At 46.4% G+C, this 16,997-nt stretch overlaps 23 non-coding genes across 23 annotated transcripts; all 23 read right to left on the bottom strand.

Moving 5' to 3' along the window:
• Nucleotides 1-4,431: 4,431 nt before the first annotated feature.
• Nucleotides 4,432-4,505, bottom strand: trnat-agu (transfer RNA threonine (anticodon AGU)). The gene has a single exon. It is a non-coding gene; the product is annotated as a tRNA-Thr (tRNA).
• Nucleotides 4,506-4,619: 114 nt separating this feature from the next.
• Nucleotides 4,620-4,709, bottom strand: trnar-ucu (transfer RNA arginine (anticodon UCU)). Its single transcript is given in 2 exon segments — nucleotides 4,620-4,655; nucleotides 4,673-4,709. It is a non-coding gene; the product is annotated as a tRNA-Arg (tRNA).
• Nucleotides 4,710-4,889: 180 nt separating this feature from the next.
• trnat-ugu (transfer RNA threonine (anticodon UGU)) lies at nucleotides 4,890-4,963 on the bottom strand. Its single transcript has one exon. It is a non-coding gene; the product is annotated as a tRNA-Thr (tRNA).
• A 592-nt stretch (nucleotides 4,964-5,555) lies between these two features.
• On the bottom strand, nucleotides 5,556-5,629 carry trnat-cgu (transfer RNA threonine (anticodon CGU)). The gene has a single exon. It is a non-coding gene; the product is annotated as a tRNA-Thr (tRNA).
• A 477-nt stretch (nucleotides 5,630-6,106) lies between these two features.
• On the bottom strand, nucleotides 6,107-6,180 carry trnat-agu (transfer RNA threonine (anticodon AGU)). The gene has a single exon. It is a non-coding gene; the product is annotated as a tRNA-Thr (tRNA).
• A 112-nt stretch (nucleotides 6,181-6,292) lies between these two features.
• trnar-ucu (transfer RNA arginine (anticodon UCU)) lies at nucleotides 6,293-6,382 on the bottom strand. The gene is given in 2 exon segments: nucleotides 6,293-6,328; nucleotides 6,346-6,382. It is a non-coding gene; the product is annotated as a tRNA-Arg (tRNA).
• Nucleotides 6,383-6,562: 180 nt separating this feature from the next.
• Nucleotides 6,563-6,636, bottom strand: trnat-ugu (transfer RNA threonine (anticodon UGU)). The gene has a single exon. It is a non-coding gene; the product is annotated as a tRNA-Thr (tRNA).
• A 1,128-nt stretch (nucleotides 6,637-7,764) lies between these two features.
• Nucleotides 7,765-7,838, bottom strand: trnat-cgu (transfer RNA threonine (anticodon CGU)). Its single transcript has one exon. It is a non-coding gene; the product is annotated as a tRNA-Thr (tRNA).
• A 477-nt stretch (nucleotides 7,839-8,315) lies between these two features.
• On the bottom strand, nucleotides 8,316-8,389 carry trnat-agu (transfer RNA threonine (anticodon AGU)). The gene has a single exon. It is a non-coding gene; the product is annotated as a tRNA-Thr (tRNA).
• A 376-nt stretch (nucleotides 8,390-8,765) lies between these two features.
• On the bottom strand, nucleotides 8,766-8,839 carry trnat-ugu (transfer RNA threonine (anticodon UGU)). The gene has a single exon. It is a non-coding gene; the product is annotated as a tRNA-Thr (tRNA).
• A 588-nt stretch (nucleotides 8,840-9,427) lies between these two features.
• On the bottom strand, nucleotides 9,428-9,501 carry trnat-cgu (transfer RNA threonine (anticodon CGU)). Its single transcript has one exon. It is a non-coding gene; the product is annotated as a tRNA-Thr (tRNA).
• A 755-nt stretch (nucleotides 9,502-10,256) lies between these two features.
• Nucleotides 10,257-10,330, bottom strand: trnat-ugu (transfer RNA threonine (anticodon UGU)). Its single transcript has one exon. It is a non-coding gene; the product is annotated as a tRNA-Thr (tRNA).
• A 588-nt stretch (nucleotides 10,331-10,918) lies between these two features.
• trnat-cgu (transfer RNA threonine (anticodon CGU)) lies at nucleotides 10,919-10,992 on the bottom strand. Its single transcript has one exon. It is a non-coding gene; the product is annotated as a tRNA-Thr (tRNA).
• A 477-nt stretch (nucleotides 10,993-11,469) lies between these two features.
• Nucleotides 11,470-11,543, bottom strand: trnat-agu (transfer RNA threonine (anticodon AGU)). Its single transcript has one exon. It is a non-coding gene; the product is annotated as a tRNA-Thr (tRNA).
• A 114-nt stretch (nucleotides 11,544-11,657) lies between these two features.
• trnar-ucu (transfer RNA arginine (anticodon UCU)) lies at nucleotides 11,658-11,747 on the bottom strand. The gene is given in 2 exon segments: nucleotides 11,658-11,693; nucleotides 11,711-11,747. It is a non-coding gene; the product is annotated as a tRNA-Arg (tRNA).
• Nucleotides 11,748-12,095: 348 nt separating this feature from the next.
• Nucleotides 12,096-12,185, bottom strand: trnar-ucu (transfer RNA arginine (anticodon UCU)). The gene is given in 2 exon segments: nucleotides 12,096-12,131; nucleotides 12,149-12,185. It is a non-coding gene; the product is annotated as a tRNA-Arg (tRNA).
• Nucleotides 12,186-12,356: 171 nt separating this feature from the next.
• On the bottom strand, nucleotides 12,357-12,430 carry trnat-ugu (transfer RNA threonine (anticodon UGU)). The gene has a single exon. It is a non-coding gene; the product is annotated as a tRNA-Thr (tRNA).
• Nucleotides 12,431-13,570: 1,140 nt separating this feature from the next.
• trnat-agu (transfer RNA threonine (anticodon AGU)) lies at nucleotides 13,571-13,644 on the bottom strand. The gene has a single exon. It is a non-coding gene; the product is annotated as a tRNA-Thr (tRNA).
• A 1,042-nt stretch (nucleotides 13,645-14,686) lies between these two features.
• Nucleotides 14,687-14,760, bottom strand: trnam-cau (transfer RNA methionine (anticodon CAU)). The gene has a single exon. It is a non-coding gene; the product is annotated as a tRNA-Met (tRNA).
• A 464-nt stretch (nucleotides 14,761-15,224) lies between these two features.
• Nucleotides 15,225-15,298, bottom strand: trnat-agu (transfer RNA threonine (anticodon AGU)). The gene has a single exon. It is a non-coding gene; the product is annotated as a tRNA-Thr (tRNA).
• Nucleotides 15,299-15,410: 112 nt separating this feature from the next.
• Nucleotides 15,411-15,500, bottom strand: trnar-ucu (transfer RNA arginine (anticodon UCU)). Its single transcript is given in 2 exon segments — nucleotides 15,411-15,446; nucleotides 15,464-15,500. It is a non-coding gene; the product is annotated as a tRNA-Arg (tRNA).
• Nucleotides 15,501-15,680: 180 nt separating this feature from the next.
• Nucleotides 15,681-15,754, bottom strand: trnat-ugu (transfer RNA threonine (anticodon UGU)). Its single transcript has one exon. It is a non-coding gene; the product is annotated as a tRNA-Thr (tRNA).
• A 589-nt stretch (nucleotides 15,755-16,343) lies between these two features.
• Nucleotides 16,344-16,417, bottom strand: trnat-ugu (transfer RNA threonine (anticodon UGU)). The gene has a single exon. It is a non-coding gene; the product is annotated as a tRNA-Thr (tRNA).
• Nucleotides 16,418-16,997: the final 580 nt, after the last annotated feature.

Genomic DNA, 16,997 nt, shown 5'->3' with positions numbered 1-16,997 from the left:
TCTTCCTTCACTTCGCTTGGTTCGGATCTGGCGATGGAATATGCGGCCTAGCTAGTGATGTCGTCGTTGCGACTACTTCAATAAGTATTCCTTCGGCTCTCCCACCACACTATATTAGGGGTAGGGCCACCCTCCTCCTCCTGGAGAGATCTACACAACGCCAGGTCAATATACAGGGCACTTTCGACTGGCTCTTAGTACTCACATCAATGCCACTTCCAATCCCCTTTTTCACGTCGTCTCAGTTCGCCGTATAATCTGTTCACTTCTCAACCTTTAAGGTTCGCGATGTCTTCACAATCATACAATTCCAGCCTGAGGGAGAGAGAGAGTTAGACAGCTACCAGCAGCGTACCAAGACGGGCACAACCCAGTGCTTCACACACACCAAAGAGAGCTTCCCAGACTGTGAAATAACTTGGCCTTAAGTACTGCCTTGTCCAGCGTATCCTCCAATCACCAACCGCTGTCCCTAACTAGGCACAGGTGCATCGAATTCCCTGATTTTCCTTCTTACGGCGCTACCGGAAGTTCCGGTGTTCTGTTTTTCCGGTCCGGGCGGAAACACTTCCGGGCGGAACCAAACTTCCCGAATTTTGGTTCCGCCCCTAAAGATCGTCACCTTGTGACACAGTCTCTGAGTGTTAAAATTTCAGATGACTTCTGGAACAGTGCCTTGACAAAAGGACCCAATGAGCTGGAGTCTGTCGAGAAATGGCAAAGCAGCAAACACAGCTGCAGAGAGAAGAAGAGGGAGGGGCTGATGGACACTATACCTCCTGAAAGAGGAGAGCAATCTTCAGCATGGAGAAAGACTGAAGCAAAGCAGGAAAAGGTGAATCTTTCACCTGAGACTTTTCCTGAGGGTGAAGAGAACATCGTGAACTACAGAACTCTGGCAGAAATCAACCAGAAGCCAGACTGAGAAGAAGCAGAGAACCAACAGAGACCATACACCACAACATCAGGTCTTTGAGTGCCATCACAGACTGACGACCCAGTGCAACAGCCCAGGCTGATGATGTCACCAGAAGGACTTCCATCCCTTCAGTGCACAGGTGCTGCATATTCAATGAACACTAGAGAGACTGCTTCAAATGTTAATTATTTTATTTCATTATTTTATTAACTATTTTAATATTTATTATTCACTGGTCTTACAGCACTTCTTTAAATTCAGTGTTTTAACTAACATTCTCAATCTGCTTTTCAATAGGTTCCAGTCCAGACAGACAGAAATGAGTACTTGACTCACCAATCAGATTAACACGGAGCTGGATTTGGCATAATAAGGCCTATTTCATTAACCAACTAGGGGAAAATGCACAACTGAATACTTGACAACAATGCTGAGCTCTTTGGGGAAAAAATAAAAAAGGGTATCTAAATGCAAAATAGGGAAATATATATATATATATATATATATATATATATATATATATATGGTTGAGAAAATAGAAATATTGGTCACTCCATTTTGTTTAAAGGTAACTTTCTAGGGTTAGATTTAGTGAAATAATAAAACTTATTCCAAAGATCCAAAATCTAGAAATCAAATATGCTGTAATCACTGGGGATAACAAGATGGAAATGTTGATGGTCATGGATCCTAAATTATGCAGAGATCTCCAATCCGGTTCTCAGAGTAGCTCATGAGCAATAACAAAAAAGTATTTGACTAAACTTTAAATTAGACAAACACGTGATATTTGCGAAATTATAATTGGCTCTCTCAAATGCCCAATGCCTAGGCCTAATATTCTAAACAAATCATTCTATTAGATTTTGAAGAAAGAAAGGAAAGAAAGAAGAAAAAGAGGTTTATACAGCGGTGTTAAACTAAACTTTATGGTGACTGATATTGCCCAGTTGTATGACATCTAGAAACTATGTGGAATGATAGCAGGTCTACGCTAAGTAGAGTCTAACATAAAAGGTTCATGTTATCCTACACAAAATGTGCCGTTCCACAGCTAAAATAATTAATTTCACAATCAGATGACATTTTGAGAAAAAATATGTTTTTGGCCAAAAAGGGGTGTGAAAGTGTGTGAAAAAGTATGAATGATGGTTTTGTATGGCATGAACAGAGTGTCTGACGAGACACTGAGGCAATTCAATCAATTTGCCAAAACAGCTGTATACAAATATGAATGTGGGCCCAAGCGTATAACATGGGAAGGCAGAGCAAAGCAAGCTTGCTCTGTCCACCCCACATCTAACTTTCCTTTTCAGCATATCATGATGGAGCTGATTCTGTGTCAAAAGGATAAAATATTGTCTTTCTGACTGTTAAAATAAATAAAGTGGGTTGAGTGTTTTCCAGGTCAAAAGGCCTATGCTACTGAGCAAGATAGGAAATTATCCAGTAATATAATGGAACTTAGTTTATAAAACAAAAGGAGATAACTGAATTAGCAAATTGTTGGAAATAAAATTGAAATTAATTTAAAAATAATAAGGATGCCGATAATGGAGTAAAACCAAATTCTTTGTTATATTATAAAAAATGGGTATTCACCCTTTTCTCATTGTAAGGACAGCACTGGAATTGTGAAAGCTAAAAAAGGGGCCAAGACAGCCCTCAACCCACATTACATTTCCACAGGTCTCACCAAGAACGACGACTAGCAAGATGAGCAAATTAGCATGCTCGATATTACTAACAAAAAACTCTGAAGTTTTCCATTTACAGGTGACAGCAGTTCTAGTAAGGCCAAGGAATGCTTCGCTCCATCAAAGGGAACCAGTGAGGGTGCAGCTAGGATCTCGAGGGAGAGCCTTGAAATTAATCAGCAAAATGATTACAGAGTGACACCTGAGTTCACATCTCTAACCTTAAAATACACCAACCAGCTTCAGCAACTTCACATAGCATGAAGTGAGGGATGAAGGGCGTGGTAGTAATGACCCACCCTTGCCAACGATGGAAAGACCATTGCAACGACTCGTAAAGAGTCTCCCTGGTGAAGATGTCAAGATGATGGGAAACTGATTTTTGAGCGTAACCAAAATGGCCTCTACAGTGCACAAAACATATGGACTGAAGATCAACTATGCTATTTTTGTGATGTTACATTTTTTATGTTTATTACTCTTGGATTTTACATATTTATCTTTAATGAGGGGTTAGGGAGACTGGATCTTTTACTCCCTCCTTGTCAAATTAGGAGAGAGATGTTTGGTCCAGTAATCCCTCAGAGTGGAATTTCATAATCTAGTCACTGGTGATAATACAATGTGACTTATTTAGTCACTAGGTAGTGTAACTAATATGACTGGATTATGGAGTAGCACTCTGGATAAAAATAATCAAATGTGAGACTTTTAAGTCTCAAAGGGGAGAATGTGGAATTTTTATTGGTCAATATGTAAACTAATCAGACATAATCAATGTGACTCTAGCCATTTATGTATGAAGTTATTCTACTGTTATAATCATGCATTTGACTGTATGTAGAGGCCTGCCTGAGAATGGAATGTGCAGAGAGTGCAGGGGTATAGTATATGGTGCATCTGCACACTCTATTTGGACATTAGACAAAATATATGATCAGACCTCCTTGGTGCAGACATTACCAAAATACAGCATATAGTAAAGTTGGACACCCTGTTTTGACATAAGACAAAATATATGATAAGGCCTCCTCGTTTCACTTAAAATAAATTATACATCCTAAAAGCAAGCTGGAGAGACCGCCATAAAAGGTAAAAGAGTTGATAAACAGAACCATTTGCATGAAATGTATTGAACATGGGCACGCCTTCAGAAGCACTGTATAAAATAGAGAACCGACACAGACTCGACAGACTGTTCTGCAGAGCTTTCTCGGTTTTATTTTCTCTTGAAAATAAAATCTTTCTTATGGAAACAAAACCCAGAGACAGTGTGATTCCTCAGATCCATGGCAGACGAAAATACACTACATTTGCAGTCCGATCTCAGAAAAGCACATGCTTGAGGCACACAAGGGATACTGAAGGCACCGCTGAGATTTGAATCCAGAATCTCCTGTTTACGAGACAGACGCTTTAACCAACTAAGCCACAGCACCAAGCAGAGCACTCTGATGGTGAGTAAGTTTATCAAAATATCCAGCAGTGAGGACAAAGGTCCACGGGCTGGTCAGCTTATGAGAATTTTCACAACTTTCTGTTGCCCGAGGGCATAAGCGTGCAATTTAATGATAAACGAAAGGCCAGAAGTCACCAATCTGTTTTGACTCAAACCCACAAACTTCATATGGCGTCAAACCGCAGACTAATAGTCCAATGCACTACACTCTGCGCCACATGCAGTAGCTCCTTCCAGGCTTGCAGCAGTCCTAAACCAAGGATCAACTGCTTGCATGCTGCTCTATCACTCCTCTGCACCCCCTTTTTACAGAGAGCAAAACCTCACAGCCCAAGGCGGCACTTGATCACCAGCAAAGGTACCGCTGGGATTCGAACCCAGGATCTCCTGTTTACTAGACAGGCGCTTTAACCAACTAAGCCACAGCACCAACTTGCATGTACCCAATAAGAAAGTGAGACTTAGAGTTTTATAACTCTGGAGGGGTGGCCAGAGAGCATATGTGTTTGTTGGCCGAGCGCCATTAACAGAATGCCAAAAGTAACGACTCTGGTGGGACTCGAACCCACAACCTTTGAATGGCCTCATCTGGCAGTCTAGAAGTCCAATGCGCTATCCATTGTGCCACAGAGCCAGGTGTGGAGCTTCTTTTTCCTGGCTTGTGCCAGTCCGTTGAATTGAGTTCAGGCATTTGGGGAGCGGGAAGGGCAAGATATGTGGGTCTCTCTGCAATTGGTATGTGGTTGGAAAAGTGGAGGATCTGTAAGGGCTTCCTTTCCAAGAAAGAACCCACAGAGCAGAGCCACCTGTTAAAAGGCACCGCTGGGAATCGAACCCAGGATCTCCTGTTTACAAGACAAGCGCTTTGACCAGCTAAGCCACGGCACCTTGCTGCATTGTTGACTTGGGTCAGAGTTCTTCGGCAGCAGCTGAGGGGTGGTGGACAAATGAAATCGCATGCTGCTCTGATGCTCCTCTGTACCGCCTGATTGCGCAAAGCAAAACCACACAACCCAAGGTGGTGTTTGATTACCAGCAAAGACAGTGCTGGGATTTAAATTCAGTATGTCCTATTTATGACACAAGCTTTAACCAACTAAGCCACGGCGCCAACCAGCACACACTCTCCCAGGGAGCGGCACTTAGAGGATTAAAGCATCAAGATAAGAGGCCAACGGCCAGGCTCTGCACAGCCCAAAAAGTATTTTTTTGACAACTGATTCGGGGTGGCCAGCTAGCCTCTGGGATTGTTGGCCAAGTGCCATTAGTTAACCTTTGAATGTCCTCATCTGGCATTCTAGAAGTCCAGTTTGCTATCTATTGTGCCACAGAGCCTGTCAGCATCTGTTGACCTGTTCAAAAGAGCATCAGCATTATCAGGATCTGATTTGGAAACGGAATTGCCTGCTGCCTTTGCTATCCCTGTTTGCAGTCCGATCTCAGAAAAGCACATGCTTGAGGCAGACATGAGGGATGCTAAAGGCACCGCTGGGATTTGAACCCGGGATCTCCTGTTAACGAGACAGACGCTTTAACCAACTAAGCCACGGCACCAAGCAGAGGACTGGGAGGCTGAGTAAGTTGATCAAAACATCCAGCGGTGAGGACAAAAGTCCAAGGGCTGGTCAGCCTATGAGATTTTTCACAACTTTCTGTTGCCCGAGGGCATACGAGTGCAATTTAATGATAAACGAAAAGCCAGAAGTCACCAATCTGTTTTGACTCAAACCCACAAATTTAATATTGCCTCAAACCGCAGACTAATAGTCCAATGCACTACACTATGCGCCACATGCAGTAGCTCCTTCCAGGCTTGCAGCTGTCCTAAACCAAGGATCACTTGTTTGCAAGGCAAGCTCTTTGACCAGTTGAGCCATGCTGCATTGTTGAGATGACTCTGGGCAGCATTCTTCGGCAGCATCTGAGGGGTGGTTCACAAATTAAATTGCATGCTGCTCTAGCACTCCTCTGCACCCCCTTTTTACAGAGAGCAAAACCTCACAGCCCAAGGCGGCACTTGATCACCAGCAAAGGCACCGCTGGCATTCAAACCCAGGATCTCCTGTTTACTAGACAGGCGCTTTAACCAACTAAGCCACAGCACCAACTTGCATGTACCCAGTAAGAAAGTGAGACTTAGAGTTTTATAACTGGAGGGGTGGCCAGAGAGCATATGTGATTGTTTGTCAAGCGCCATTAATAGAATGCCAAAAGCAACAACTCTGGTGGGACTCGAACCCACAACCTTTGAATGGCCTCATCTGGCAGTCTAGAAGTCCAATGCGCTATCCATTGCGCCACAGAGCCATGTTTGGAGCTTTTTATTCCTGGCTTGTGCCAGTCCGTTGAATTGAGTTCAGGCATTTGGGGAGCGGGAAGGACAAGATATGTGGGTCTCTCTGCAATTGGTATGTGGTTGGAAAAGTGGAGGATCTGTAAGGGCTTCCTTTCCAAGAAAGAATCCACAGAGCAGAGCCATCTGTTAAAAGGCACTGCTGGGAATCGAACCCAGGATCTCCTGTTTACAAGACAAGCGCTTTGACCAGCTAAGCCACGGCGCCTTGCTTGCTTTGTTGACTTGAGTCAGAATTCTTCGGCAGCAGCTGAGGGGTTGTTGACAAATGAAATCGCATGCTGCTCTGACACTCCTCTGTACCGCCTGATTGCGCAAAGCAAAACCACACAACCCAAGGTGGTGTTTGATTACCAGCAAAGACAGTGCTGGGATTTGAATTCAGTATGTCCTATTTACGACACAAGCTTTAACCAACTAAGCCACGGCGCCAACCTGCACACACTCACCCAGGGAGCGGCACTTAGAGGATTAAAGCATCCAGATAAGAGGCCAACGGCCAGGCTCTGCACAGCCCAAAATGTTTTTTTTGACAACTGATTTGGGGTGGCCAGCTAGCCTCTGGGATTGTTGGCCAAGTGCCATTAGTTAACCTGTGAATGCCCTCATCTGGCAGTCTAGAAGTCCAGTTTGCTATCTATTGTGCCAAAGAGCCTGTCAGCAACTGTTGACCTGTTCAAAAGAGCCTCAGCATTATCAGGATCTGATTTGGAAATGGAATTGCCTGCTGCCTTTGCTATCCCTGTTTGCAGTCTGATCTCAGAAAAGCACATGCTTGAGGCACACAAGGGATACTGAAGGCACCACTGGGATTTGAATCCAGGATCACCCGTTTACGAAACAGACGCTTTAACCAACTAAGCCACAGCACCAAGCAGAGCACTCAGATGGTGAGTAAGTTTATCAAAATATCCAGCAGTGAGGACAAAGGTCCACGGGCTGGTCAGCTTATGAGATTTTTCACAACTTTCTGTTGCCCGAGGGCATAAGCGTGCAATTTAATGATAAACAAAAGGCCAGAAGTCACCAATCTGTTTTGACTCAAACCCACAAACTTCATATGGCGTCAAACCGCAGACTAATAGTCCAATGCACTACACTCTGCGCCACATGCAGTAGCTCCTTCCAGGCTTGCAGCAGTCCTAAACCAAGGATCACGTGTTTGCAAGGCAAGCTCTTTGACCAGCTGAGCCATGCTGCATTGCTGAGATGACTCTGGGCAGCATCTGAGGGGTGGTTCGCAAATTAAATTGCATGCTGCTCTAGCACTCCTCTGCACCCCCTTTTTACAGAGAGCAAAACCTCACAGCCCAAGGCAGCACTTGATCACCAGCAAAGGCACCGCTGGGATTCAAACCCAGGATCTCCTGTTTACGAGACAGACGCTTTAACCAACTAAGCCATGGCACCAAGCAGAGCACTTGGCGGGTGAGTAAGTTGATCAAAACATCCAGCGGTGAGGACAAAGGTCCAAGGGCTGGTCAGCTTATGAGATTTTTCACAACTTTCTGTTGCCCGAGGGCATAAGCGTGCAATTTAATGATAAACGAAAGGCCAGAAGTCACCAATCTGTTTTGACTCAAACCCACAAATTTAATATTGCCTCAAACCGCAGACTAATAGTCCAATGCGCTACACTCTGCGCCACATGCAGTAGCTCCTTCCAGGCTTGCAGCAGTCCTAAACCAAAGATCACTTGTTTGCAAGGCAAGCTCTTTGACCAGTTGAGCCATGCTGCATTGTTGAGATGACTCTGGGCAGCATTCTTCGGCAGCATCTGAGGGGTGGTTCACAAATTAAATTGCATGCTGCTCTAGCACTCCTCTGCACCCCCTTTTTACAGAGAGCAAAACCTCACAGCCCAAGGTAGCACTTGATCACCAGCAAAGGCACCGCTGGGATTCAAACCCAGGATCTCCTGTTTACTAGACAGGCGCTTTAACCAACTAAGCCACAGCACCAACTTGCATGTGTCCAGTAAGAAAGTGAGACTTAGAGTTTTATAACTCTGGAGGGGTGGCAAGAGAGAATATGTGTTTGTTGGCCAAGCGCCATTAACAGAATGCCAAAAGTAACGACTCTGGTGGGACTCGAACCCACAACCTTTGAATGGCCTCATCTGGCATACTAGGAGTCCAATGCGCTATCCATTGCGCCACATGTGGAGCTTTTTTTTCCTGGCGTGGGCCAGTCCGTTGAATTGAGTTCAGGCATTTCGGGAGCGGGAAGGACAAGATATGTGGGTCTCTCTGCAATTGGTATGTGGTTGGAAAAGTGGAGGATCTGTAAGGGCTTCCTTTCCAAGAAAGAACCCACAGAGCAGAGCCACCTGTTAAAAGGCACCGCTGGGAATCGAACCCAGGATCTCCTGTTTACAAGACAAGCCCTTTGACCAGCTAAGCCACGGCGCCTTGCTGTGTTGTTGACTTGGGTCAGAATTCTTCGGCACCAGCTGAGGGGTGGTTGACAAATGAAATCGCATGCTGCTCTGACGCTCCTCTGTACCGCCTGATTGCGCAAAGCAAACCATACAACCCAAGGTGGTGTTTGATTACCAGCAAAGACAGTGCTGGGATTTGAATTCAGTATGTCCTATTTACGACACAAGCTTTAACCAACTAAGCCACAGCGCCAACCTGCACACACTCTCCCAGGGAGCGGCACTTAGAGGATTAAAGCATCCAGATAAGAGGCCAACAGCCAGGCTCTGCACAGCCTAAAATAGTTTTTTTGACAACTGATTCGGGGTGGCCAGCTAGCCTATGGGTTTGTTGGCAAAGTGCCATTAGTTAACCTTTGAATGGACTCATCTGGCAGTCTAGAAGTCCAGTTTGCTATCTATTGTGCCACAGAGCCTGTCAGCAACTGTTGACCTGTTCAAAAGAGCATCAGCATTATCAGGATCTGACTTGGAAATGGAATTGCCTGCTGCCTTTGCTATCCCTGTTTGCAGTCCGATCTCAGAAAAGCACATGCTTGAGGCACACAAGGGATGCTAAAGGCACCGCTGGGATTTGAACCCAGGATCTTCTGTTTACGAGACAGACGCTTTAACCAACTAAGCCACAGCACCAAGCAGAGCACTTCGAGGGTGAGTAAGTTGATCAAAACATCCAGCGGTGAGGACAAAGGTCCAAGGGCTGGTCAGCTTATGAGATTTTTCACAACTTTCTGTTGCCCGAGGGCATAAGCGTGCAATTTAATTATAAACGAAAGGCCAGAAGTCACCAATCTGTTTTGACTCAAACCCACAAATTTAATATTGCCTCAAACCGCAGACTAATAGTCCAATGCGCTACACTCTGCGACACATGCAGTAGCTCCTTCCAGGCTTGCAGCAGTCCTAAACCAAGGATCACGTGTTTGCAAGGCAAGCTCTTTGACCAGCTGAGCCATGCTGCATTGCTGAGATGACTCCGGGCAGCATCTTTAACCAACTAAGCCACAGCACCAACTTGCATGTACCCAGTAAGAAAGTGAGACTTAGAGTTTTATAACTCTGGAGGGGTGGCAAGAGAGAATATGTGTTTGTTGGCCAAGCGCCATTAACAGAATGCCAAAAGTAACGACTCTGGTGGGACTCGAACCCACAACCTTTGAATGGCCTCATCTGGCAGTCTAGGAGTCCAATGCGCTATCCATTGCGCCACATGTGGAGCTTTTTTTTCCTGGCGTGGGCCAGTCCGTTGAATTGAGTTCAGGCATTTCGGGAGCGGGAAGGACAAGATATGTGGGTCTCTCTGCAATTGGTATGTGGTTGGAAAAGTGGAGGATCTGTAAGGGCTTCCTTTCCAAGAAAGAACCCACAGAGCAGAGCCACCTGTTAAAAGGCACCGCTGGGAATCGAACCCAGGATCTCCTGTTTACAAGACAAGCGCTTTGACCAGCTAAGCCACGGCGCCTTGCTGCGTTGTTGACTTGGGTCAGAATTCTTCGACAGCAGCCGAGGGGTGGTTGACAAATGAAATCGCATGCTGCTCTGACGCTCCTCTGTACCGCCTGATTGCGCAAAGCAAACCATACAACCCTAGGTGGTGTTTGATTACCAGCAAAGACAGTGCTGGGATTTGAATTCAGTATGTCCTATTTACGACACAAGCTTTAACCAACTAAGCCACAGCGCCAACCTGCACACACTCTCCCAGGGAGCGGCACTTAGAGGATTAAAGCATCAAGATAAGAGGCCAACGGCCAGGCTCTGCACAGCCTAAAATAGTTTTTTTGACAACTGATTCAGGGTGGCCAGCTAGCCTATGGGTTTGTTGGCCAAGTGCCATTAGTTAACCTTTGAATGGACTCATCTGGCAGTCTAGAAGTCCAGTTTGCTATCTATTGTGCCACAGAGCCTGTCAGCAACTGTTGACCTGTTCAAAAGAGCATCAGCATTATCAGGATCTGACTTGGAAATGGAATTGCCTGCTGCCTTTGCTATCCCTGTTTGCAGTCCGATCTCAGAAAAGCACATGATTGAGGCACACAAGGGATGCTAAAGGCACCGCTGGGATTTGAACCCAGGATCTCCTGTTTACGAGACAGACGCTTTAACCAACTAAGCCACGGCACCAAGCAGAGCACTTGGAGGGTGAGTAAGTTGATCAAAACCTCCAGCGGTGAGGACAAAGGTCCAAGGGCTGGTCAGCTTATGAGATTTTTCACAACTTTCTGTTGCCCGCGGGCATAAGCGTGCAATTTAATGATAAACGAAAGGCCAGTAGTCACCAATCTGTTTTGACTCAAACCCACAAATTTAATATTGCCTCAAACCGCAGACTAATAGTCCAATGCGCTACACTCTGCGCCACATGCAGTAGCTCCTTCCAGGCTTGCAGCAGTCCTAAACCAAGCATCACTTGTTTGCAAGGCAAGCTCTTTGACCAGTTGAGCCATGCTGCATTGTTGAGATGACTCTGGGCAGCATTCTTCGGCAGCATCTGAGGGGTGGTTCACAAATTAAATTGCATGCTGCTCTAGCACTCCTCTGCACCCCCTTTTTACAGAGAGCAAAACCTCACAGCCCAAGGCAGCACTTGATCACCAGCAAAGGCACCGCTGGGATTCGAACCCAGGATCTCCTGTTTACTAGACAGGCGCTTTAACCAACTAAGCCACAGCACCAACTTGCATGTATCCAATAAGAAAGTGAGACTTAGAGTTTTATAACTCTGGAGGGGTGGCAAGAGAGAATATGTGTTTGTTGGCCAAGCGCCATTAACAGAATGCCAAAAGTAACGACTCTGGTGGGACTCGAACCCAAAACCTTTGAATGGCCATATCTGGCAGTCTAGAAGTCCAATGCGCTATCCATTGCGCCACAGAGCCATGTGTGGAGCTTTTTTTTCCTGGCTTGTGCCAGTCCGTTGAATTGAGTTCAGGCATTTGGGGAGCAGGAAGGACAAGATATGTGGGTCTCTCTGCAATTGGTATGTGGTTGGAAAGGTGGAAGATCTGTAAGGGCTTCCTTTCCAAGAAAGAACCCACAGAGCAGAGCCACCTGTTAAAAGGGACCGCTGGCATTCGAACCCAGGATCTCCTGTTTACTAGACAGGCGCTTTAACCAACTAAGCCACAGAACCAACTTGCATGTAACTTGTTTTATAACTCTGGAGGGGTGGCCAGAGAGCATATATGTTTGTTGGCCAAGCGCCATTAACAGAATGGCAAAAGTAACGACTCTGGTGGGACTCGAACCCACAACCTTTGAATGGCCTCATCTGGCAGTCTAGAAGTCCAATGCGCTATCCATTGCGCCACAGAGCCATGTGTGGAGCTTTTTTTTCCTGGCTTGTGCCAGTCCGTTGAATTGAGTTCAGGCATTTGGGGAGCGGGAAGGACAAGATATATGGGTCTCTCTGCAATTGGTATGTGGTTGGAAAAGTGGAGGATCTGTAAGGGCTTCCTTTCCAAGAAAGAACAGAGCCACCTGTTAAAAGGCACCGCTGCGAATTGAACCCAGGATCTCCTGTTTACAAGGCAAGCGCTTTGACCAGCTAAGCCACGGTGCCTTGCTGTATTGTTGACTTGGGTCAGAATTCTTCGGCAGCAGCTGAGTGGTGGTTGACAAATGAAATCGCATGCTGCTCTGACGCTCCTCTGTACCGCCTGATTGCGCAAAGCAAAACCACACAACCCAAGGTGGTGTTTGATTACCAGCAAAGACAGTGCTGGGATTTGAATTCAGTATGTCCTATTTACGACACAAGCTTTAACCAACTAAGCCAAGGCGCCAACCTGCACACACTCTCCCAGGGAGCGGCACATAGAGGATTAAAGCATCCAGATAAGAGGCCAACGGCCAGGCTCTGCACAGCCCAAAATGTTTTTTTTGACAACTGATTTGGGGTGGCCAGCTAGCCTCTGGGATTGTTGGCCAAGTGCCATTAGTTAACCTTTGAATGCCCTCATCTGGCAGTCTAGAAGTTCACTTTGCTATCTATTGTGCCACAGAGCCTGTCAGTAACTGTTGACCTGTTAAAAAGAGCATATGCATTATCAGGATCTGATTTGGAAATGGAATTGCCTGCTGCCTTTGCTATCCCTGTTTGCAGTCCGATCTCAGAAAAGCACATGCTTGAGGCACACAAGGGATGTTAAAGGCATCGCTGGAATTTGAACCCAGGATCTCCTGTTTATGAGACAAACGCTTTAACCAACTAAGCCACGGCACCAAGCAGAACACTCCGATAGTGAGTAAGTTTATCAAAATATCCAGCAGTGAGGATAAAGGTCCACGGGCTGGTCAGCTTATGAGATTTTTCACAACTTTCTGTTGCCCGAGGGCATAAGCGTGCAATTTAATGATATACAAAAGGCCAGAAGTCACCAATCTGTTTTGACTCAAACCCACAAACTTCATATGGCCTCAAACCGCAGATTAATAGTCCAATGTGCTACACTCTGCGCCACATGCAGTAGCTCCTTCCAGGCTTGCAGCAGTCCTAAACCAAGGATCACGTGTTTGCAAGGCAAGCTCTTTGACCAGCTGAGCCATGCTGCATTGCTGAGATGACTCTGGGCAGCATTCTTCAGCAGCATCTGAGGGGTGGTTCGCAAATTAAATTGCATGCTGCTCTAGCACTCCTCTGCACCCCCTTTTTACAGAGAGCAAAACCTCACAGCCCCAGGCGACACTTGATCACCAGCAAAGGCACCGCTGGGATTCGAACCCTGGATCTCCTGTTTACTAGACAGGCACTTTAACCAACTAAGCCACAGCACCAACTTGCATGAACCCAGTAAGAAAGTGAGACTTAGAGATTTATAAGTCTGGAGGGGTGGCCAGAGAGCATATGTGTTTGTTGGCCAAGCGCCATTAACAGAATGCCAAAAGTAACGACTCTGTTGGGACTCGAACCCACAACCTTTGAATGGCCTCATCTGGCAGTCTAGAAGTCCTATGCACTTTCCATTGTGCCACAGAGCCATGTGTGGAGCTTTATTTCCTGGCTTGGGGCAGTCCGTTGAATTGAGTTCAGGCATTTGGGGAGCAGGAAGGACAAGATATGTGGGTCTCTCTGCAATTGGTATGTGGTTGGAAAAGTGGAGGATCTGTAAGGGCTTCCTTTCCAAGAAAGAACCCACAGAGCAGAGCCACCTGTTAAAAGGCACTGCTGGGTATCGAACCCAGGATCTCCTGTTTACAATAAGAGCGCTTTGACCAGCTAAGCCACGGCGCCTTGCTGCATTGTTGACTTGGGTCAGAATTCTTCGGCAGCAGCTGAGGGGTGGTTGACAAATGAAATCGCATGCTGCTCTGACGCTCCTCTGTACTGCTTGATTGCGCAAAGCAAAACCACACAACCCAAGGTGGTGTTTGATTACCAGCAAAGACAGTGCTGGGATTTGAATTCAGTATGTCCTATTTACGACACAAGCTTTAACCAACTAAGCCACGGCGCCAACCTGCACACACTCTCCCAGGGAGCGGCACTCAGAGGATTAAAGCATCCAGATAAGAGGCCAACGTCCAGGCTCTGCACAGCCCAAAATGTTTTTTTTTTGACAACTGATTCGGGGTGGCCAGCTAGCCTCTGGGATTGTAGGCCAAGTGCCATTAGTTAACCTTTGAATGGACTCATCTGGCAGTCTAGAAGTCCAGTTTGCTATCTATTGTGCCACAGAGCCTGTCAGCAACTGTTGACCTGTTCAAAAGAGCATCAGCATTATCAGGATCTGATTTGGAAATACCTGCTGCCTTTGCTATCCCTGTTTGCAGCCCGATCTCAGAAAAGCACATGCTTGAGGCACACAAGGGATACTGAAGGCACCGCTGGGATTTGAATCCAGGATCTCCTGTTTATGAGACAGACGCTTTAACCAACTAAGCCACAGCACCAAGCAGAGCACTCAGATGGTGAGTAAGTTTATCAAAATATCCAACAGTGAGGACAAAGGTCCACGGGCTGGCCAGCTTATGAGATTTTTCACAACTTTCTGTTGCCCGAGGGCATAAGCGTGCAATTTAATGATAAATGAAAGGCCAGAAGTCACCAATCTGTTTTGACTCAAACCCACAAACTTCATATGGCGTCAAACCGCAGACTAATAGTCCAATGCACTACACTCTGCGCCACATGCAGTAGCTCCTTCCAGGCTTGCAGCAGTCCTAAACCAAGGATCACATGTTTGCAAGGCAAGCTCTTTGACCAGCTGAGCCATGCTGCATTGCTGAGATGACTCTGGGCAGCATCTGAGGGGTGGTTCGCAAATTAAATTGCATGCTGCTCTAGCACTCCTCTGCACCACCTTTTTACAGAGAGCAAAACCTCACAGCCCAACGTGGCACTTGATCACCAGCAAAGGCACCGCTGGCATTCAAACCCAGGATCTCCTGTTTACTAGACAGGCGCTTTAACCAACTAAGCCACAGCACCAACTTGCGTGTACCCAGTAAGAAAGTGAGACTTAGAGTTTTATAACTGGAGGGGTGGCCAGAGAGCATATGTGTTTGTTTGTCAAGCGCCATTAACAGAATGCCAAAAGTAACGACTCTGGTGGGACTCGAACCCACAACCTTTGAATGGCCTCATCTTGCAGTCTAGAAGTCCAATGCGCTATCCATTGTGCCACAGAGCCATGTGTGGAGCTTTTTTTTCCTGGCTTGTGCCAGTCCGTTGAATTGAGTTCAGGCATTTGGGGAGCGGGAAGGACAAGATATGTGGGTCTCTCTGCAATTGATATGTGGTTGGAAAAGTGGAGGATCTGTAAGGGCTACCTTTCCAAGAAAGAACCCACAGAGCAGAGCCACCTGTTAAAAGGCACTGCTGGGAATCGAACCCAGGATCTCCTGTTTACAAGACAAGCGCTTTGACCAGCTAAGCCACGGCGCCTTGCTGCATTGTTGACTTGAGTCAGAATTCTTCGGCAGCAGCTGAGGGGTGGTTGACAAATGAAATCGCATGCTGCTCTGACACTCCTCTGTACCGCCTGATTGCGCAAAGCAAAACCACACAACCCAAGGTGGTGTTTGATTACCATCAAAGACAGTGCTGGGATTTGAATTCAGTATGTCCTATTTACGACACAAGCTTTAACCAACTAAGCCACGGCGCCAACCTGCACACACTCTCCCAGGGAGCGGCACTTAGAGGATTAAAGCATCCAGATAAGAGGCCAACGGCCAGGCTCTGCACAGCCCAAAATGTTTTTTTTGACAACTGATTTGGGGTGGCCAGCTAGCCTCTGGGATTGTTGGCCAAGTGCCATTAGTTAACCTTTGAATGCCCTCATCTGGCAGTCTAGAAGTCCAGTTTGCTATCTATTGTGCCACAGTGCCTGTCAGCAACTGTTGACCTGTTCAAAAGAGCATCAGCATTATCAGGATCTGATTTGGAAATGGAATTGCCTGCTGCCTTTGCTATCCCTGTTTGCAGTCAGATCTCAGAAAAGAACATGCTTGAGGCACACAAGGGATGCTAAAGGCACCGCTGGGATTTGAACCCAGGATCTCCTGTTTACAAGACAGACGCTTTAACCAACTAAGCCACAGCACCAAGCAGAGCATTCAGATGGTGAGTAAGTTTATCAAAATATCCAGCAGTGAGGACAAAGGTCAACGGGCTGGTCAGCTTATGAGATTTTTCACAACTTTCTGTTGCCCGAGGGCATAAGCGTGCAATTTAATGATAAACAAAAGTCCAGAAGTCACCAATCTGTTTTGACTCAAACCCACAAACATCATATGGCGTCAAACCGCAGACTAATAGTCCAATGCACTACACTCTGCGCCACATGCAGTAGCTCCTTCCAGGCTTGCAGCAGTCCTAAACCAAGGATCACGTGTTTGCAAGGCAAGCGCTTTGACCAGCTGAGCCATGCTGCATTGCTGAGATGACTCTGGGCAGCATTCTTCGGCAGCATCTGAGGGGTGGTTCGCAAATTAAATTGCATGCTGCTCTAGCACTCCTCTGCACCCCTTTTTACAGAGAGCAAAACCTCATGGCCCAAGGCGGCACTTGATCACCAGCAAAGGCACCGCTGGGATTCAAACCCAGGATCTCCTATTTACTAGACAGGCAATTTAACCAACTAAGCCAGAGCACCAACTTGCATATAACTTGTTTTATAACTCTG

Source organism: Carassius carassius, chromosome 28, assembly GCF_963082965.1.
Source record: "Carassius carassius chromosome 28, fCarCar2.1, whole genome shotgun sequence".
Classification (NCBI taxonomy): Eukaryota; Metazoa; Chordata; class Actinopteri; order Cypriniformes; family Cyprinidae; genus Carassius; species Carassius carassius.
Note: the sequence above shows the minus strand (reverse complement) of the source record. Positions and strands in the feature narration are given on the sequence as shown.